This window comes from Lygodium microphyllum, chromosome 6 (assembly GCF_053477565.2).
Source record: "Lygodium microphyllum isolate KBCC chromosome 6, Lygodium_microphyllum_v1.1.10, whole genome shotgun sequence".
Lineage (NCBI taxonomy): Eukaryota > Viridiplantae > Streptophyta > Polypodiopsida > Schizaeales > Lygodiaceae > Lygodium > Lygodium microphyllum.
This window is the reverse complement of record NC_141140.1, coordinates 77,227,711-77,248,623: the sequence shown is the minus strand read 5'-3', so window position 1 is coordinate 77,248,623 and position 20,913 is coordinate 77,227,711. Positions and strand designations below refer to the sequence as shown.

At 36.2% G+C, this 20,913-nt stretch overlaps 1 pseudogene; it reads left to right on the top strand.

Moving 5' to 3' along the window:
• Nucleotides 1–891: 891 nt before the first annotated feature.
• On the top strand, nucleotides 892–11,372 carry LOC148034701 (uncharacterized; annotated as a pseudogene).
• Nucleotides 11,373–20,913: the final 9,541 nt, after the last annotated feature.

The following is a 20,913-nucleotide window of genomic DNA, read 5'->3' as shown; positions in this document are numbered from 1 at the left end:
CGTTTTTACACCTATTTGAAAAAGAAACTTTGAACTCAGCTGAGGGTTTTTTATTGGCTTCAAGTTATCTTGTTTGTGATTGTACATGTAAGGAATTTATGATTTAATATCTATAACTTGTTTCCCAAATTGCTAATATGTTTTCTTAGGTCTAACCATATAAGAAACATTCACAAAAAATGAATTGGAAAATTTGATACACAGGACTCCTCCATCAAGTAATCTTTGGCATTCTATACATTCTTCTACCTATAGGAATATATCTCCTTTTACTACTTTTGATACAAATTCCTTTCAAATAAAGGTTTCCAACTTATTGTACAACATGTGATGAATCTATTGTTTAAAGTTATATGTAAATATGTGTAATTCGTTCCCCGAATAATTTATATGCTTTAAATGTTTCCTTTTCTTTGAGTTGTTACTTTTTTACTATATGTATGAAAATGGATACCTTTCACAATAATGTGCTCTATATTGCTAGCCTTATAGAAAAACTTTTAAAACTTAAAAAAATTAAACTAAAATATCTTTTAGAAATAAATTTATTCAACCTCAACTGGGGGGAGTAAGATGTCACTAATAAATATCTAAGCATATCACATGGGCTGAAAAGAAGCGCCTTGAACGCATATGATCTAAACGATTTACATGTTGAGATGTTTACAATCACACCTACTTCGGTCTCTTTGTAAAGGACTAGTGAGGGCTCAGGACTAGAATCCCATATGCACAGTAGGAGAAGTGTTACCATCCAATTTCCTATAAAGCATTGTACTTGCTCTCTTTTCTCATGCAATGTCATAGTACTTTTGTCATTAAGTAAAGTCTATGTGTCATTGTTAGTCAATACACAAGATCATGAGAGCAACATACTTGACATTTCTCTTCATGCCTGCACTTATCAGTGCTCCATTCTCAGATTCATTAGGGAGTCAGTTTCGCCAAGTGTTGTTGCATCTTGTGCGAAATACTCTAGAACTTGCAAGTGTAGCATTCAGTAAATGGGGTCAGTGTAGGCAGCAACAAGACCAGATTTTTTCCTGAGAGATATTTGTAAAGAGGTTTCTAGACTGCACACACAGGCACCGGCACACAAATTCTCCAACATGCTGCAGACTTTGGAAGGAGCTTTTGGGAAAAGGATGCATGAAATTTTTGAGGATTTTGATGAAGAACCACTTGCTTTAGGGAGCATCGCACATGTTCATAAAGCAACGTTACGCTTCAATTATCCTTGAAAGAAATCAAAACCTATGTTGGTGGCTGTCAAAGTAAGGCACTCTGGTGTTAGTAATGTCCTTGGGCACAACTTTTTGCAATCATCAATGGGGTTGCTCGATTATCATCATTTTTTCAAGGTCTGAGATGGCTAAGGTTGGATGAAAGTGTGTAGCAGTTTGTTGTCTTTATGTTGACACAAGTCGACCTAGCTAGAAAAGCAGCAGCACATTAGAGCAAGTTGTTATATAACTTTCGGAGATGGAAGGATGTATCTTTTCCAAAACCTCTCTATACTTTAGTGCATCTTGCATTTTTAGAACATATGAGCAGGGAGAGTGTGTCTCTTGTTATGTTGAATTATCACAGAAAAGCCGTATCTCGAGTGCTCTTGCGCACATTGGCACCCATATACAACTCAAAATGCTACCGGTGGATAACTTTATTCACATAGATAGACACCCTTGCAATATTTTGGTTCCTATTGACAAAAAGAAAAATTGAACAAGAAAGCGACTCTTCCCTTCCAGGCCTCATGTTATTTTCTTGGATGTGGGAATGACAACAGAGCTGTCTCAAAGAGGCCATGCCAACCTTTTAGAGTTCTTTAAGGCGGTGGCTCTTCGAGATGGTAGGACAATTGCCGAGTGCACTTTGAACTTTTCAAGAAGGCAATCTTGTCCCAATCCTGTATCTTTTATCAAGGACGTTGAATATTCTTTTAAACGATGGGGCTCAAAGGAGGGAGATAATATTCACCCAGGTGATTTCATGCAGGAGCTTGTAGAGCAAGTTAGAAGGCACAAGGTGAACATTGATGGTGATGTTTGTACCGTTATGGTTACTATAATGGTTCTCAAGGGTTGGCAGTGTAAGCTAGATCCAAACTACAACATCATGAAGACTCTACAAACATTACTTTTCAAGGAATCACTGTTAAAGAAGGAAAAGAAGCTAAAAACTTTGGAAGAACCAAGCACCTCTAGAGATGAACAAGCATTATATGTTGGCAACATGTACAAAGGCAAGAAGGATCAGCTCTTTTGGGACTTCTACAAAAGGACTAGACTCACCCCGAGAAGTTTTGCCATGCTAATAAGAGGTCCCAAGAGGCCTATCTAGTTCCTATTAAAGAAGAAAAAGACCACCAGGAGAAGGACAAACCTCATCAATCCTTCTATAACACCATATTGGGGAATATGGGAATTTCCCATAAGTTTGGGACACATGCTCAAATCTTTGGATTTGTCATAGCTTGAATACTATAACTTCAAATCGAGTGCTCTATAGGTCAATAGATTCCATTTTTCAAGTGCTTTCTAATGATAGGTCACATCATATGGTTTTGAGAAACTTATAGGCATGTTATCCGGGTGCCACCTTTTTAGTATTCAAAAAATGGGAATTGGGAGATTCCCAAACTCACTAATATTGTGTTCTATTCAAATAGACTCTTTTAGCCTTAACAATCACTCTTGTTAGTGTCTTCATGAACTCACTCTTTCTCTTCCAACCTCTATAGCTTCTGCATCTATCCTGCTCTAGATCCCGCATCTTTGACATTACATAGAGTGGATCCCCCTCCCCCTACAAAATGTTACGCCTATTGAATTATTACTCCCTATCTTTTTTATTGATTTAACACTAGTCTTGCAACAAAAAAACTACTTTTGTAGCAATTTGGACCCTCTATAAAAAATCTCTTTTCTCATAAATGAGAAATATTAGCAAGAAATAGTTTTATGAAATGTGATCTATAAAAGTTACTATATGAAAAAAGAAAAAAGAGTGAAAACAAGCTAGGAAGAGTATATTTATATGTCCCCTTTGAGACCATTTTTGTAGAAGTGTACACTTCTATGTCCTCCTTTAAGTCCATTTTTGTAGAAAGTTAGTATCTTTTAGTATTTGTAATCAAAACCATATCAAAATACATTTTCTTAGGCTAAAACTTTCATGAAAAGTACTTTGATATGTATAGCATAAAATGCCATTATGAAATTTTAATTTGAAAAAAATGCAAACTTTTTTAAGAGCTCTAGATAGCATTGATGAGTGTTATTTTAAGAAATTTTCATACACTTTTGAAGGTCCAAATTTTGTAGAAAATGAGTTTTCACTTGAAGCTTTTTCGGGGCCTTCTATTTCACTATCTTACAATATTTGTCAAACACCTTGGCACATATGAGAAGATACCTTAGCATCATGGCTAGAAAGCAAACTCAATTGACCATAGTTTGATTGGAAACAATTTGGACTTCCTCTAATGTTTCAAATAAAACCTTTCTCGAATGTTGTGCAAGTAGACTCCTTGTTATTTAGATATTTATTAGTTTTTGAACTTGCAAGTTGCACTCAACGAACAAAACCATATATATAGAAGCAATCTCTCTCTCTCTCTCTCTCTCTCTCTCTCTCTCTCTCTCTCTCTCTCTCTCTCTCTCTTTGAGTAGTATTTGGTTCTTGGGAGCTAACTAAGAAAGATAATATCAATCATAGAAGCAAGCAAATATTTTAGCTTTCGTATATTCTATTCTTTTTCTTTGAAATACTAAGATTAGAGTATTTGATTTGTGAAGAGGCTTTTGTGCTCTAACAACATCCAGTTAGTTGTTTGTGCATATTGAATTTTGTGAAACATTTCATGATCTATCTTCTTAACATAACATGACCATAGTAATTTATGCAACTTTGATGAAGAAAAATTTGTAAAAATTTTAATATTGGCGTTAAATTTGTGTTGGCCACATAAATCAATGAGAGAGTATGGGAATGTGGAGTTGTTGCATCTCTCTCTCTCTCTCTCAACTAAAACTCACAATATCACCCATACAATTATAGAAACTAAAACCACAAGACTTGCATCTGCACATGTCTGTATACATGTGTGCACATATGTGTGTATGCAAACATGCACATACACATACATTCTCTCTATCTTTATCCCTCTCATACGGTAGTGTTAGGCACTTGCCTTGGTCACCAATGGATGACCTGGACAAAGAGACACAGAGAGAGAGAGAGAGAGAGAGAGAGAGAAAGTAATTCTCAATGTATTTATAGGTTGTCAAATATATGTACAATTGTAAGCTCAATGTGTATGGGTAATATGCATACCAACACTCGGTGTAGTAGCTAGAGAGCACAACTAGCAGCAAGGGCAATGGTGGATCTGTGTGTGTGTGTGTGTGTGTGTGTGTGCAAGTAAGCCAATGCCAATTGTAATGGGGAAACTAATTAGTATTACTATAGTATGTGTGTATGTGTGTGTATACACACATCCACGCATGGGCAGACAAAAAAATGTATCCTCTAACATCTAATATTATTATGCACATCTTTTTTAGTCACCTTGTGGGGCAAAGCGCCACATATCACCCTCCTACCTTCCCCACAAATCTTGAGTTCCCTCCTTGTCTTTCCCAATCTCTCTTCTTTGAGTGCTCTTGATCTGCATACAAATCCTTCTCTTTTGTCTCTAATATGGACACTTCTCTTTCTCTCTCTCTCTCTCCATCCATCCATCCATCCATCCATCCATCCATCCATCCATCCATCCATCCATCCATCCATCCATCCATCTATCTATCTATCTATCTATCTATCTATCTATCTATCTATCTATCTATCTATCTATCTATCTATCTATCTATCTGTCTGTCTATCTGTCTGTCTGTTTGTCTTTCTGTCATTGTAGGCATGGATCTGCATTGGTTGTACAAAGGGTTAGTTCAAATGGTCTCTATGGGTGACTTGAGAACAAGGCACATGGTAGAGCTATAAAAGACCAAACCTTAGTCATATCATGCCTTTGTTTTCAAATGTTGGTTATCTTGGCCCTATGATGCACTTGTGGGGAGAGCTCTCCATCCATACCATGGTCCAAGAAGGCCTTATCATGCAGTCTATCACCGTATGTTGCACCTACATGATGCTCTCCATCCATGGCATGGTACAAGAAGACCTTATCATGCAATCTATGCTCCACGAAAATAACTACAATATGATTATCATCATCATCTAAATGGGAGGGACTCAACCTCTTGCTCATGTCAAAGGGGGAGGAGTAGATAAGGGAGATGTACATTATGGAGGACATAGATGAGAACATGCTTCTAATGGTTGATAATATTGTGCAAGTAGTCAAAGGTGCTACCACTTCTAGGAGCTTTCTAGACCTCATACACATGACAATGCTGTGTTGAATTTGTGTCCATGTGGTTTTGAGCAAAGCCTCTTCACCTCCTCCCCTATAGTTCTATAGGTACTCAAAGGCACCACCATTTTCAAGTTTTCCAATTGTGACATGGTTGCATGCGTATTCAAAGCTACCACCACTTCTAAGAATTTCAATTGTGATATGGTTGCATGTGTATGATAAGCATGGAGGAGAGTTGCATGGAGTGAACTTTGGGAGATCCCCATTCTAGATTGGGTGGAGAAGGGACACAAGGAGGTTCGATCACCATGGATGCAAGGAAATAACATAAGGAATCCACAAATTAAAATTTTGTAGGTGAATATAACGTAGCTACATGCTACTTCAATCATGAATTAGGGGCGTGTGTGGGTTAGCTTTTGTATCTAGGTTCCTTTCCTTTCACCTAAGGTCTCCCCCATGACAAGTGTGAAGGTTTCAATCCTCTCTCTCTCTCTCTCTCTCTCTCTCTCTCTCTCTCTCTCTCTCTCTCTCTCTCTCTCTCTCTCTCTCTCTCTCTCTCTCTCTCTCTCTCTCTTTGTGTTTGTGGCAAGGACCCTTCAACTTCAGGCTATGGAGTAGAATTTTCCTCTCATTTCCATCTACTTCCTTCCATATACAAACAAGAATGGTCTCTTTGAAAATGTGGTTACACCTTCCCAATTGAACCTATGTGTCTAATCAACATGCATTAGGATGTGAAATGCACTAAGTGCTACTAATATTAGTGCTCCAAACCTTGTGTGAGGAACCAAGGTAAAAATGGTGCAAAGAACCAAAAGAAAACTAGTTCAAAGTGCCGAGAGGACCCGGATGTGATGTGAAGGGGGCTCAAAAATAGCTACAAGCTATGGGGGTTCTGGATTAGACAAGATGGAAGACAAAAGATAATAAGAATAGTTAGACACTAGAGAAAAAATATTTTACTTCAATATTAAAGCTTTGTAGAATGGTAAGAAACCCTCAAGCAACTCTTAGAAGACAAGAATAATCATTTTTGCAAGACCTTCAATAAATTTGAACTAAAAGTATGTAGAATCTCTACCAATTTGACTTTATCAAGTAGCCTTCTAGGCTAAGGTACCCAATTTAGACCCAAATCTTTCCTCTTTATTGTCTCAACACACAAGATCTCTTTAGCTCACTAATTTCCCAATCCTTTCACAAGTAGATTTGGGGCTATTTATAGCCTACATATTCTCTATTTCAGATCTCCACTAATTTATATTTGGCAAACTCAAGAATTTCCATGCATTTGATCTCCTTTTCCTAATGATTTTTGATTTCTCTATTTGCTCTCATCTTCTCTAGTAGCATTCCAAGAAAGAAAAAACCTTCAAACATTATTTCATTGAGTTGTGTCCATCTTATGTAGCTCTAAGAGAGCTTTTGGCTTGCTTTTAGCAAAGCTCTTATAGATTTTGACTCACCCTTATAATTGAGAGCAAGTGTACTACTATTGCCACCCTACTTTTTGCAATCCAAAAAGTGGCTTAAATGTGTCGTCATCGTCCAAAATGGCCTCAAAGGTAGCATGCAATTTTGGGCATTCTTCATTCCTTTCATTTGTTTATAGACTTGTTGCTTCTCTAAAAGCATAAGATTTTAGGTCAATTATTGTCAATGATTTAACTCATTCACTTTTGTAAGTTCACACTATTCTCACTGGACTAGTTTAGATTTAAACCAATTTAGATTTAAAAGGTTTCACACCCATGAAGAGTGACTAGCTCGAAATAGGGTTTCTTACACTTTTCGAACTATTCTCCTCAGGTTTTTAAGCTTGTTCTCATGTAGATCTTCTTGGTTTTGATCATTAAGCATTCTCACTAGGAGTCTAAGGGTTCTTTGCAACACAAATAACAACACTTTTTCACATGTTTACTAATGCTAATAGCAATGCATTCAGTAAAATACCAATGCTAATAGTGACAATTATAGGAAAAAAGAAATTAGCTGACTTCCTTGCCATCTTTTAGAACCATATGCTGAACACTGTTTCATAAAGGCAATTAAAAACTGAGTACACAATACTCATGGAGATACATTCATCATAAGATGACGGAAAAAAAGAGTCCTTGACTCAATATTCAAATAAATACAAGATTAATGATGAAAACTCATAAAACTACATGAACAATAGAGAGGAGAGTCAAAAATAAACAAGGAAATGTATCTATAGATATTGCAATATGTGAGTCCATACAAAGGATGGGAAATATATCCAAAAAATTCTATATGGAAAGAGCTTGCATGGATCATAGGGCCAAAAAAGTAAAGGATGTGCACGCCATCAATCCAAGCAATTGTACAGTTCCTCACCATCTGAGAGCTCATTTCAATGCAAAGAAGCATCAAACAGACTCTACAATATAAGTATCAGAGATTAATCCACAATACATAATACATCACAAAAAAAAAAACTAACTAAAAAAAAGAAAGAGGCATGATTTACTAGGTTTCTGGATGCATATAATCTATTAATGAGTGCAATGAGACCATATCTCTCTGCATACCGAGACTCTAAACCTGTAAGATCAAGGTTTATGTGATAGAGTGCTGTAAAGAAAAAAAAAAGCATTATTAGAAATAAGGTTATTAGTAAAAGTGGTATTCCAAATAAGAGAGTGAGAACAACCAAAAGAAAACTTACAAAATCCTCCAAATAAGTTATATGGCTACCACTCCTCAAATGATGAATGACCCCTATCTCCAATTTTTCCCTCGCTATCTCTCATTATTGTTGCCATTTGTCCTAGAGACTCTATGGCCTTCTCCCTTAGTCTCCACAAATCCTCTATATCCAATCACTTGGTTTTTGAAGCACCACTCTTGATTGCCTTGTACGCATGTGATCATCTGTGTGACATGTATGCACACAAACCTCTCTATCTCTCTAAGTACTAGAAATTCCTCATGAAAGGATGCGACGCTTGAGATCTAGAGAGAGAAGATATGTAGAGATGCAAGAGAAAGAGAAGAGACACACCATATACACTCCCAAAGACTATTTCATATTGATCACAATCTGTATATATATAGGTGAGACCTAGTCTAGATAGGGTGAGCTGTATATAGCTCCAACACCCCCACTCAAACAAAGGTCTCTAGCTAAGGATGAAAAAACCCTTAGGGAGCACAAGGAAAAAAACTGAGCTCCTATATACAAATGTACAAACATGATCAAGAAGGATTATTGTGTGTATGTAGAGTTAATCCGTGCATGTGAAGTGAAATTGAATATCTATATACAAAGATGACCAAGAGGTCTGAGGGTGTATGTGCATATTTGAAGTGTATGGTGCCTACAAGGAGTATGTACACTCGTACTACAATGTCATAATAGATTATTGAAGTTGAGATAGCTCCAAGTTCCAAGCACAATAGAGTGAAGCGGGCTTCATTGAGTCCTTCAGTGAATATATTTGTAAGCATCTGATCACTTGGACAATGTTCAATCATGATCATTCCTTTTTTTACTTTATATCAAACATAATGATAATGCACTACCATAGTTTTAGACTTGTTATGTTGAACATAGTCTTTAGCAAGACTAATAGCACTTTGGTTATCACATTGAAGAGGTATGCTGGAGAGTGGAGGATGGTCTATACCCAATAGAACTTGTCAAAGCCATACAAATTCTTGAGCCGCTAAAGATGCACCTACATATTTAGCCTCTATCGTGGAAATAACAACACAACATTGTTTCTTACTAGTCTAAGAAACAAGATAACCACTGATAAAGAAACAAATTCCACTTGTAGAATGCATAGATAAGTGAGACCTTGCTAAACCAACCCAAAATCTTTAGTGCCTTTCAAATACTTCAAAACTCCTTTAGTTGCAGACCAATGTTTAAGGCATGGAGAACTAAGATGTTGTCCAAGAAAATTTGCAGCGAAAAGAATGTCAAGGTAAGATTTTAAGCCAACAATTTGAAAAAATCTAATGAGATTGGCATAAGATTGATGTAGTACTAATTGTCCATCATTTTGTAAAAAGTGAGAGTTTTTGGTAGAGCTCACAAGACAAGTACCAGTAGGATGTATAGAACCCAAATCAAACTTCTAAATAATATCTTCAATGGACTTTGTTTGATGCAATAATAAAACACCCTTTTCTCGATAGCATTGAATTTGAATACCAAGACATGAGTATATGTCTCCAAGATCCACCATGTCAAAGGCAAAAGATAAAGCCTTCTTTACATGTTGAAGGAAGTTGAGATTTTTAGGAGCAAGTATGGTATCATCCACATTTAGATCAAGAATAGCAAAACTATCATTGCAACACCGCTTGAGATATAAGTTAGGCTCTGAACAAGAGATAAAACCTTGTTTTCTAAGGAAGAGATCAATCTTTTGATACCAAGCTCGTGAAGATTGTTTTGTAAGAAAGAGATCAATCTTTTGATACACTAAGCTCATGATGAAGTCTGCAAGAAATATTTTTTGTATAAGGGCAAGTGCCTTAGGTGGATTATTTTTGGCATATCTATGAACCTTAGCTAATGTATGGTGATTTTTCTATATCTTAGGAAGTGAAAAATGAACATTTGGATTTTCAATTGAACAACCATATACAGTTATATAAGGCGGATGCAAGGGGCGGAAGTTATGAAGGCTATGGTAGAATTATGATATGAAAAATGTAGTCTACAATTTACATTCTGTCTTCTTGTCTCTCTCAATATTCTTATGTGTGCATCTTGGTCTTTAAGAAGAAGTTCAGTGTAGCAATGTTCAGTTAAAGATGTGTGTGTAGTTTAAATGATGTTTTGTGCAATAGGCAGAATTCTTATGTTAGTTAGGGCAAAAGTCACACTGAATTTTCAAAGTCTATTGCAGAAACTACTTGGTTGAGTAACCATTATACACTAGTGATCACGGTGTTGTGATTTGATTTCATGGTCGAGTTTTCTCTCTTTTGTAAGGGGGATGAGTGCCAAGAAGATGTGAGCAGTAGTTATGGTGGTGGTTACAGTGGCAGTTATGATTTCTTGGAAGTTAGATGTTGAATGATAATTCACTCTGGAGACTTCACAATAGTGTGTTCATTTGTATTTCACAAGGTTGGTAGCATGGCAACGAAGGGTGCAACAACAAGAGAATGACCAGCATGCAGAAGGGCATGCAAGAAGTGAACGTAGTGGAATGCAAAGCGACAGTTCTAAATATAGGCGATTGGAGTTTGACCCTTTGGGAATTGGAGGTAGCATATCAGCACGACCTTCATTACCAATATCATCATCATCATCCTCAATAGGGCATTTGACCCCTAATACGCTAAGGAATATGGAAGCAACGCCTAGAGCAGATTTACATGTCAAGTTCAGGACCTATTCAAGGAAGTCTAAACAAGACCTTGATTGCCATGTAGCTCAATCTGAGACAAGGTGGCAGGCCAGAGGATTTGATGGAGTGTATGACGCACAAGCCAAGATGCAACAATTCCTTGTGACATTTGAGGGGAAAACCATGCACTAGTTGAGTAGTTTTAATGTGGGTCATTTTGCAAATTATATTGCATTGAGGAATGCATTTCTGAGTAGGTTTCAAAAGGAGAAGACTTCCAATGATGTGCTTGCTAAGATTAAGAAGATCAAGCAAAAGAAAATGTTTATGGAAGATTACACACAGAAATTCAATCAGTATTTGAAGAGGCTTACAACTCTAATGAGAGGCCTATAGATGAAATGTTGGCCAGATATTACATGAAGGGATTTCACAAAGAATTGTGGAATGTAGCTGCAGGTGTAGATGTAGGAGTAGGATTGGATGCATTGGTGGAAAATGCTAAAAGAGCAAAGCAAAGGTTTGGAGTGTCAAATCTCAGTACTTCCAAGCAGAGTTCTCAAGAGAGGGAAAAAAAGAAGACAAAGGGGAAGAAGAAAAAGTTTGTAGATGACAATAGTGATGACGATTCTAATTCAAATTCTGATGCAAATTAAGATACAGATTCGGATTTTAATTTAGAGACTAGTAGCAATTCAAATTCTGATTCCGATTCAGAGTTAGAAAAAGAGGATAGGAAGAGGAAGCATAAGAAGAAATTTAAAAAGAAGTCCAAAGCCAAGATAAAGGGGGATTCAGTTGAGAAGATGGTGGAGAAGAAGTTGAAGGAAATGGGTGTCAATGGATAGCAAGAAGACTCATTCTGACATTTATGACAAGGATGGGCACAACACCACAAACTGTTGGTATAATCCAAATTTTAGAGGACTAATCCCAGAGAGGATTTAGCAAAATATCGAACAGAATATGGCACAAGCAAGTGAAGTATTTCTGGAAGGTACAGGATAGTAGAAGATATTTAATAATCAGGGATGGTAGAAACAACAACATTTTTCCAGATGGTGAACACCTTTTAATCAAAATAGTCCATTTAGAGGAAATTTCAACCAAGGATATCGACTGAGGTTTGGCGGATTTCAAAATTTTAGACCTTGGGAAGGAAACTAGAACCAGTAGCAAGGTTGGCCACAACAGTAGAGTTGGCAACAACCACAAAAATGGAATCAGCAAAATTGGTATCAATAAGGGTGGAATTAACATAGCTGGAATCAACAAATACCAAATGAGCAGTTGCCACAATTACATACACTACCTATGCAGTAAGGGAAAGTGGATAAGGAACCTCAAAGTAATTTGATAGATGTTGAAGTTTATCATGATCATGGGGCAAATCAGGTGACAGTAGATTGTTTTCCACACTGTGATTGCTCTCATTGTCAGTTAGGGAATCCATATGTATTGGCAGTCACGCGTGCTGAAGCAAGGATTAAACCACCTTTGGATTGGGAGAAGTAGAAAGAGGAAAGAGATGAGGCTGCTAAGGAGATTGAGAAGTTAGGACAAGAAGAGATGACTTCAAGGAAAAAGCAAAATCAATCTAAGAAGGCAGAGAATTCCAAATTTTCATCAAGAGCATTGTTTGAAGAGTTGTTGAATACTCCTATGCATTTTACATTGGATCTATTCCTTTCATTGGTCCCGATTTTCAAGGCCACATTTACATATTTCCTCATTTTTGACTAAAAATCCCTTCAGTTACTCCATGTATATCTCTTTCTTTAAATCACCATTAAGAAAATTAGTTCTCATATCCATTTTGGAGCACCTCCAAATCAAACTCAATAGCACAAACTAACAAGACCTGAATATACTTGTAATACAAACAACAGGTGAGAAAGTTTCTTGATAATCAACTCCTACAATTTGTGAGAAACCTTTGACAACTATTCTTGCTTTGAATTTTTCAAATGTTCCACCTGCTTTTGTTTTAGTCTTATAAACCCACTTGCATTTAATAGGAAGTACGTCTAGGTGGTAACTCAGTTAGAACAAATGTACCCTTAGAGAGAAGAGATTCATACTCAGCTTCCATGGCCTCCTGCCATTGTTCCTTTTGTGGGGATGACATGGCATCACTATAAGAGACAGGGTCTTCACAAATATTAAGAGCATTCTCAAGAATATCAGCATAATAAAAATGATAAGTACCATGCTGATTATGAATTGGAAGATCAACGTTAAGGTCATCATCAACAATAATAGGTGTAGGTTGTGAATCTTGATTTGAAAAGTCAACATTATCCCGTGAAGGAGGTTCATCAAATAACAGAAGTGAGTAATGAGTTTGTATCATCAATGTCCTCTAGTGACCATGTCTACCTAGTATCCTCCTAAGACCATGTGTTGCCCATAAGTTGCTCATTGAAAATGGCATCACAACATATGATCACCTTCTTGGAAGATGGATCATAAAACTTGTATCCCTTAGAAAAATTTAAATGTCCAATGAAAGTAACTTTCAAACCAAGAGGATCAAGTTTTTTGCGAGTCTCCTTGGGTACATGAATATAAGCAATACATCCAAAAGTTTGAAAATATGAAACAGAAGGAGTTTCACCTGTCTAAGTAGTAATTGGGTGCATGAATATAAGCAATACATCCAAAAGTTTGAAAACATGAAACAGAAGGAGTTTCACATGTCTGAGTAGTAATTGGTATTTTACTAGAAGGAGCAATTGTAGGAAGATGATTTTGCACAAATACTATTGTTAAGACTACTTTAGCCTAGAAACATCGAGATAAGCTGGAATGAATGAGCATACATCGCAAACCATTGAGGATAGTCCTTTTTTTATAGTCAACAATACCATTTTTTTGAGGAGAGTACAGAACCATATATTCATGATGAATATCCTGATTATGATAATAATCATCAAAATCATTTGAAATGTATTCTCCACCATTATCACTCTAAAGTTTCTTGATGCGATGACCAGTATGGAGTTTTGTAGCTTTTTGATCTTTCTTAAAAGACAATGAAGCTTTTTATTTTTGTCTCAAGATAAAAATAGTGGTGTATCTTCAGAAGTCGTCAATAAAAGTCATGAAATACCGATATTGAGATTTCGATGGAGGAAAAGGTCCACAAATATCAGTGTGAATAAGATCAAGAAAACCTTTGGAATGAGTTGTGGTGGAAATGGAAAAGGGTTTGTGAAAATGCTTTCCAAGTATACAATATTCACAAATACCCATATGAGGACGAGCTTTGAATTCCATATCTTAAACAAAGTCAAGCCAATAAAGATTGACAAGCTTAGAAAAATCAGAGTGAACAAAGTGATGATGTCATATTTTGCAATTAAGATGACTAGGATCTATAACAACATTTTCAACATCTTCATTTGAATATACCTAAAAAAGATTACCATTTCAAGGAGCAAAAGCTATGGTTTGGCCGTCTTTCTCAATAGGATACTTGGTATGGCCAAAACTAGCAAAGAGACCAAGATCCACAAGTCTTGCAACTGAAAGAAGATTCCTTTGTAGATCTAGGACATGTAAAACTCCACGTAGAATTCTTGTTGAAGAAAGAGTAGTGAGATATAAAACACCTATACCTTTGACTTGATAGGTTGTCTCATCATCAACAAGATAAACCAATTTCTTGATGGGAATAGAATGATAATTATGTAACCATTGGGATTGATATGTCATGTTTTTTGTAGCACCACAATCAATAATAAAAAGAGATCCATCACGAATATGAAATATCATTTCCAAAGAGATTGAAGAACTCACACAATTTTATTATTCAGTAGTGTTATCATGTGTAAGAACATATGCTCTATTATGATCTGAATCAAAAGTACGCCTCTTAAAACATAGATGGGTTGGATGATTGCTCTTTTTGCAATAGACACAAGGAAAATACTCTCTGGATAAACATAGTTGTTTATTTGTAATACCATGTTCTTCATTATATTGTTTTGCCTAGCAATCATTTGTAGTGTGACCATTTCTATTGCAATAAGAACAATGTCTGTTAGGAGACTTGAGACAAGAGAAGTTACCACCACGATAACTCCTATGTGTGTAGCATGGAAAGGAACGCCTTAGAGAAAGTAAAGCTTAGTCAATTTGTTCTAACTGTGGCTAACTCCACTTCACTCACAAGTACACCACAGAACACACTCCTATGGCACTCTATACTTGGTCATGCCTCTCAAAATGTTCTCCAACAACTTATTCACAATAAACTTGTCGGTAGGATTCCACCTTCCCTCTCTCAACTTCCGTTTTGTCAAGCTGGTGCTCTCAGTAAAGCTACAAATCTTACTTATCCCAAATCTTACTCCATCACAACTCAACCTCTTCAATTAGTACACTCCGACATTTGTGGTCCTATCAATCTTGTATCTCTCACTAGAGAAAAATACTTTATGGTGCTTATTGATGATTATTCAAGATACATTGTTGTATATTTTCTCAAAAGGAAGTTCCAAGTCTTCTCCAAGTTCTAAGAATATAAGGAAGCCATTGAAAATAAGCACGAGTTACGACTCAAAGCTCTTCATACAAACAATGGAGGAGAATATACTTCAAATAAGTTTGAAGATTATTGAAAAGCCTTTGGCATTCAGCATGAGCTTACCATACTACATCATCCATAACAAAATGGAGTTGCTAAATGCAAGAATCGTACTCTACTAAATGCCACAAGAGCTATGTTATCACTAGCTCGTCTAGGAAGAGAATACTGGGAGGAAGCAATTGCTACAACAACATATCTTCAAAACAGGTTGTACTCAAACTCTCTATATAATAACACTCCTTACAGATTTTGGTTTGGTCACCCTCCTAACCTATCACATCTAAATGTCTTTGTATACATTGCCTTTCTTGTCAACAAGGATCACAAATCCAAACTCTCTCTTAGAGCCACACAATTAATTTTTATGGGATATGGTGAGCCCCATGGTCACAGAGCCTGTCGATTGTACAATCCACACAACAAGGTCTTTATTTATTGTAAAAGCACCATATTTCATGAAATTAATCTCCTTCCTGCAAGCTCTAACACCACACACTCTCAATCTCTCACACTTTATCCCATTGTTTCTTATGATAACACATTTCCAGCATTTGACATGGCTCAATCATGGCCCATCGTATCTTCTGTAAAATCATCTCTTCCCATTTCTCTCCATCCATGCTCTTCACCATTGTCATTTACCTTATCTCATTTAGACTGGTCCAAATCATCTGTCACATATGGACAAGCGTGAAATTAAAAGAAAATCTAACCTTAATAACTTAGATTACAGCTCATCAGCAAAAAATACAAATGAATGTAAACTGGTGTGCTTGATTTGGCAGTGCAAATCACGCCAGTTGAGAAGGACACGATAGAACAGATGGCGCCTTCAATCCATGGCACACAAAAGCTTCCACCATTGCTTGCTGCAACTAGGTCACCTGGTCATCAGCCAACCACAACAAAAAAGGGCTACGTTTAGTAGAGCCACCCTACTGATTATCCATCTCATCTCACTCAGAATGATACTCTCTCTCTTACTAAGAATCCTAGCACACTCTCCACAGCTCAAGCTCTACTTAAACAAGCTCCTGCTCTTCCACTCCCACAAGTCCAATATCCTCAAGAAAATTCTAATCTTCTCAACCACTCCTCTTAGAAATTAGCTCCATCATCTTCCACTGAAGGACACAAACTTTGAAGGTCTGCTCGTATAGCAGCAATGTCTTCCACTTCAACCAATTCTTCCCCTATTGCTCTCATTAATACCACTCTTCAGCCTCCATCTCCAACTTCCCTATCAATGCCCATTACTCTATTCAGCTCTTCCAACTCCGACATTGATGAGGTACAGTCACAACCAACTCCTTGCTTCAAAAGCTTACATAGCCTTCATCTTCAAGCCAATATTGCCCTTGGTGCCCTTGGACAAGCTCAAGATTAACCTCCAATCACTATTCTCAAGTCACCAATCTTCCCTTTTGTCACTCAAGCAGTTCAAAGTCATGAAGCCTCTCAATCGCCAGCTACAATGCTCAATGAATAAAAGGCTCTTCACAACAACAACACCTGGACATTGGTTTCCCTTCGTCCTGGAGAATCTACAATCAGCTAGAAATGGGTACTTTGCAAAAAGCTAAAATCACATGGCTCTATTGACAAGTATAAAGCTTGACTTGTAGCTTATGGCTTCGAGGAAATTGAAGACCTCCATTACGGAAGTACATTTTCTCCCGTACTATCTTTAACCTCCTTATGGGTATTACTCTCCATAGCTACTCATTTCAAATTAATTCTTCACCATATTGATGTCAAAACTATCTTCTTACATGGTCACCTAGAAGAGAAAATCTATATGTCTCAACCACCAAACATTATTGATCCAAAATTTCCTACACATGCTTGTTTATTGCATAAAGCTCTTTATGGCCTAAAACAAACACCAAGGTAATGGTACACTTGTATTAATTATCACTTAATACACCATGTCTTTCCATGGCTAGAAATAGATCATAACATTTATACTCTTCTTCACGGCAACACCGTCATTATCCTAGGCCTCTATGTTGATGACATTCCCATTCTTACCAACTTTCCTCATGCCATGTCCAAAGCTAAATCTATCATCTCTTCATTGTTTGCTATCACAAACTATGGTCCTATGTACTATTGTATTGGCGTTGAAATTGAACAACCAACCACATCCATCAAAATTCATCAACATACCTATATTATGTCTATCCTCTCTCGTTTTATCATTACTCTAGTCGGAGGTCCCATCTCTTTGAGCACTAAACAACAACACTCCGTAGCACTTTGTACTACAGAAGTTGAGTATGTGGCATGTAGCATGGCTACCCAGGAAATAATTTACCTAAAGAAACTCTTGGAAGATATCATCTTTGGAAAATTTCCATCTTCACCGACAAAAAAGCATCAATCCATGCCCTTTGAGGCCCAAAATTAAGTCTTAAACTCTGCCATATTAATATGAGATATCATTTTGTACGTAAATTAGTTGAAAATTCCCATGCCATCCTTCAATATGTACCATCACGTGATAATGCTGTTGATTTCCTCACCAAATCAGTTCCCCACTTGAAGCATGGAATTTCCATGTAAATCCTTTGCATGATTTGATGGAGAGAGAAAATATTATAATTGAATTGACAAATTGAATGTAATCTTTTATTTCTCTATAGATCTCCTATGGAATCCTTTGAGGGGGGATGTAAGGATAAGAGTTATGGATAAGGATAAAAGTTTTGGATAAGATAAGGATAAGCCAGTATGTGGACAAAAGGATCCCATAGATATCCACTTTGTAAATATCTCAGATAATTAGAGATGAAGCTTACCTACCTCATTTAATGTACCATGTATATATGCAACTACTGGCAATGAAATGTTTAACCGTAATTCACTCCATTTCTATATTGCCTCTATCTCTTTCTCTTATTGTGCACAATATCCTCTTATCTCCAAGTTCTTGGTTTTGGCTATCCCTAGACACTTTGTCAAGTTTTTCCACTAAGATCTTATTTTGACTTGGGTGCTAGGATTTGGCTCTCTACAAGTATGGCTAGTTTACTTAAGGAGGATGATGAGCTAGAGGAGCTCTAGGGAGACTATCATGATGCGTAGGAAGGAAATAGTGCTTTGCAAGCTTAGAGTGGCTCAAAAGATTCCAATACTAGTTAGGAGATAGGTTAATGGATGCATGATTTTGGGGTGGTTTTTGGCCCATTGTTTGGATAGTTGTGTGCTTCATTTATTGGTTAGGATAGGATATTGATGGCTAGGAGTAATGTATTCCTTATTGAGTGCAATAGAGAATTGTTTTGAGAAGAGACTTATTCAATTGTCTTTGTGTTAGTGAGTTAATGTATGTGAATCAACCCATGTCTTACATGTGCTTAATGAGTTAATTAAGGAAGATGACTTTGAATGTATCAATTAGTTGTGATAGGTAATTAGATAGCTAAATAATTCCTAAGGTGTATGCATGGGAAGTGGAAGGATTGTTTTCCTTTATGGGGATGTCCTAGTTGGCTTCTCAATAGCATTCAAACTAGAGTTGAAATTGAGGAACTACCAAACATCACTCCATGGTTCTCCAAGCATGTACATCTCCAATAACTTCACATGCCCTTTATTCTACATAACTCAAACTTAAATATCCAGTGTTTATTTAGGTTCGATATGGAATAGTAAATAAGATGCGGACTTATAAAGAGAATCTATTGTTGTACTCTAACTCGTAATCCAATCCTTATTACCAATGCCTACTTCTTTCATTCATTTTTTCTCAAAGAAGATAGGTTGATGCCAAATAATGTAGTACATGTAAGCATATATTTCATCCCTCAATAACTTTTGGATCTACCTCTTAGAATCACTTAAGATCTTGACACATCCTCTCCTCATATTGGTAAATCTTTGGAAAACTTAAAATAAAGGTATAAGGCACACCTTATAAATTATTTGAAATATTTTGATTTTACATTTCTTGCATTTCAAACACATCTTTGAAATGGTTGATTAAATTTATCAAAGGGAAACAAAGTATCAAAGTCATAAATCATTCGAACCTTTGGTTTTTCTCAAAAGACATAACATTTCTACATAATATTAGCAATTATGATCATCCAAAGTAGCTACCACAAAGCTTACAAATACAAGTCATTAAGATAATTACAAATACATATAATTAAGATCATTACTAGACTTACAAGTACTCAAGATTATCATATTTACAAGTAGTACCCATTAAGATCATTGCTGCTCTTGAATGATCAAATTGTTGTTTTTCTAAGAGAAAAATAGATTTTTTTCTCTAGGAATAAAGAGCCTATATTTTCTTGAGTCCGTAGATGTTTTTTTGCATAACCTTTGAAATTAATAATGAAAATAATGCCCAATTATTTTCTCATCATATCTTCAAGCTTTTCCTTCAAGCATTGTAGTTCAACTTTTGAAGTAAGACCCTACATTCGGAAAGAAGCATAATTCAATAAGAAATATTTGGATATGTGGAGGACATGTGAAGAAAATATTCTCAAAATATTCATACGAACTATATATAGCTTATGTATCAATAGTGAAAAGAACAATACAAATTTCCATTGGACGCAGTCCTAGCTAAATTAATCATAAAATTAGGAAAGTTTGCATTTGACCAAATTTTGTACAAATTAACTATTTTTTCTTTGAAGCTTTAATTTTGGTGGTGCTAAGAGAGTATATGCCTTGGAAGAGCTAGTCATAAGCATATGTTTCATCTCCTAATATCTCTTGGTATTCCTTAACATATTGATGTACCTTACTGGTAAATTCTTGAAAATCTTTAAATCAGGGCACACCTTATAAATCAGTTTAACATGTTAATGTATATCATAAACTTGGATACTATGAAACATACTTGAAAATTTCTTGAAATTATGTTGAGCTTTCAAAGCTTAAATTTGGCTTTCCTCAAAAGTCACCAATTTATAATTACAAGCCACTTAGATCAGCCATAGTCATAAATTATCAACCTATTATTTCTCCAAGTGAAAGTTGAAGGTGTTGCTCTAAGAATCAACTTTTGAACTAATGGAAGCAAAGCTTCCACCCCTTGACACCTCATAAGCTTCTCATAATGCATGTTTCATGCATTAATTTACTAAAGTCTCCTTGAAACCTAAAAAAGAAAACATTTGGTAGTTGTGGATTGACATCAGAGTGCCACTATGGGTCACACTCTAGGTGTTAGTTTCATTAGCTATGCACCCAAGCTAGCAATTTGAAGCTTAATAGAATGGCACCTATTGGCCTATAAACATGGTTCCAAGGCTCCCAAGGGGCCTTGGAAGTATGGCTTGAATATTTCACATAAAGAGTAATGGAAATTTTACTAATATTCATTGATTTGTATTCAAATAAACTATAGAGAAGGCTTTCTCTTGGTAAAGTAATGAACTGAGTCTACAAGAACCATGAAGAATACAACTACTAAAGAAGGTTCAAACTACAATGATCAAGTAGAGTTTATGGTATATGATGCAAATTGGGAAAACTTAGAGTTGATTTTTAGTCACATTGGAGGAAGAAGCAAGTCCTTGTTGAACATAAATGTATTTTGAATATGGTGGATTATAGTTAAACACAAGCATACATAC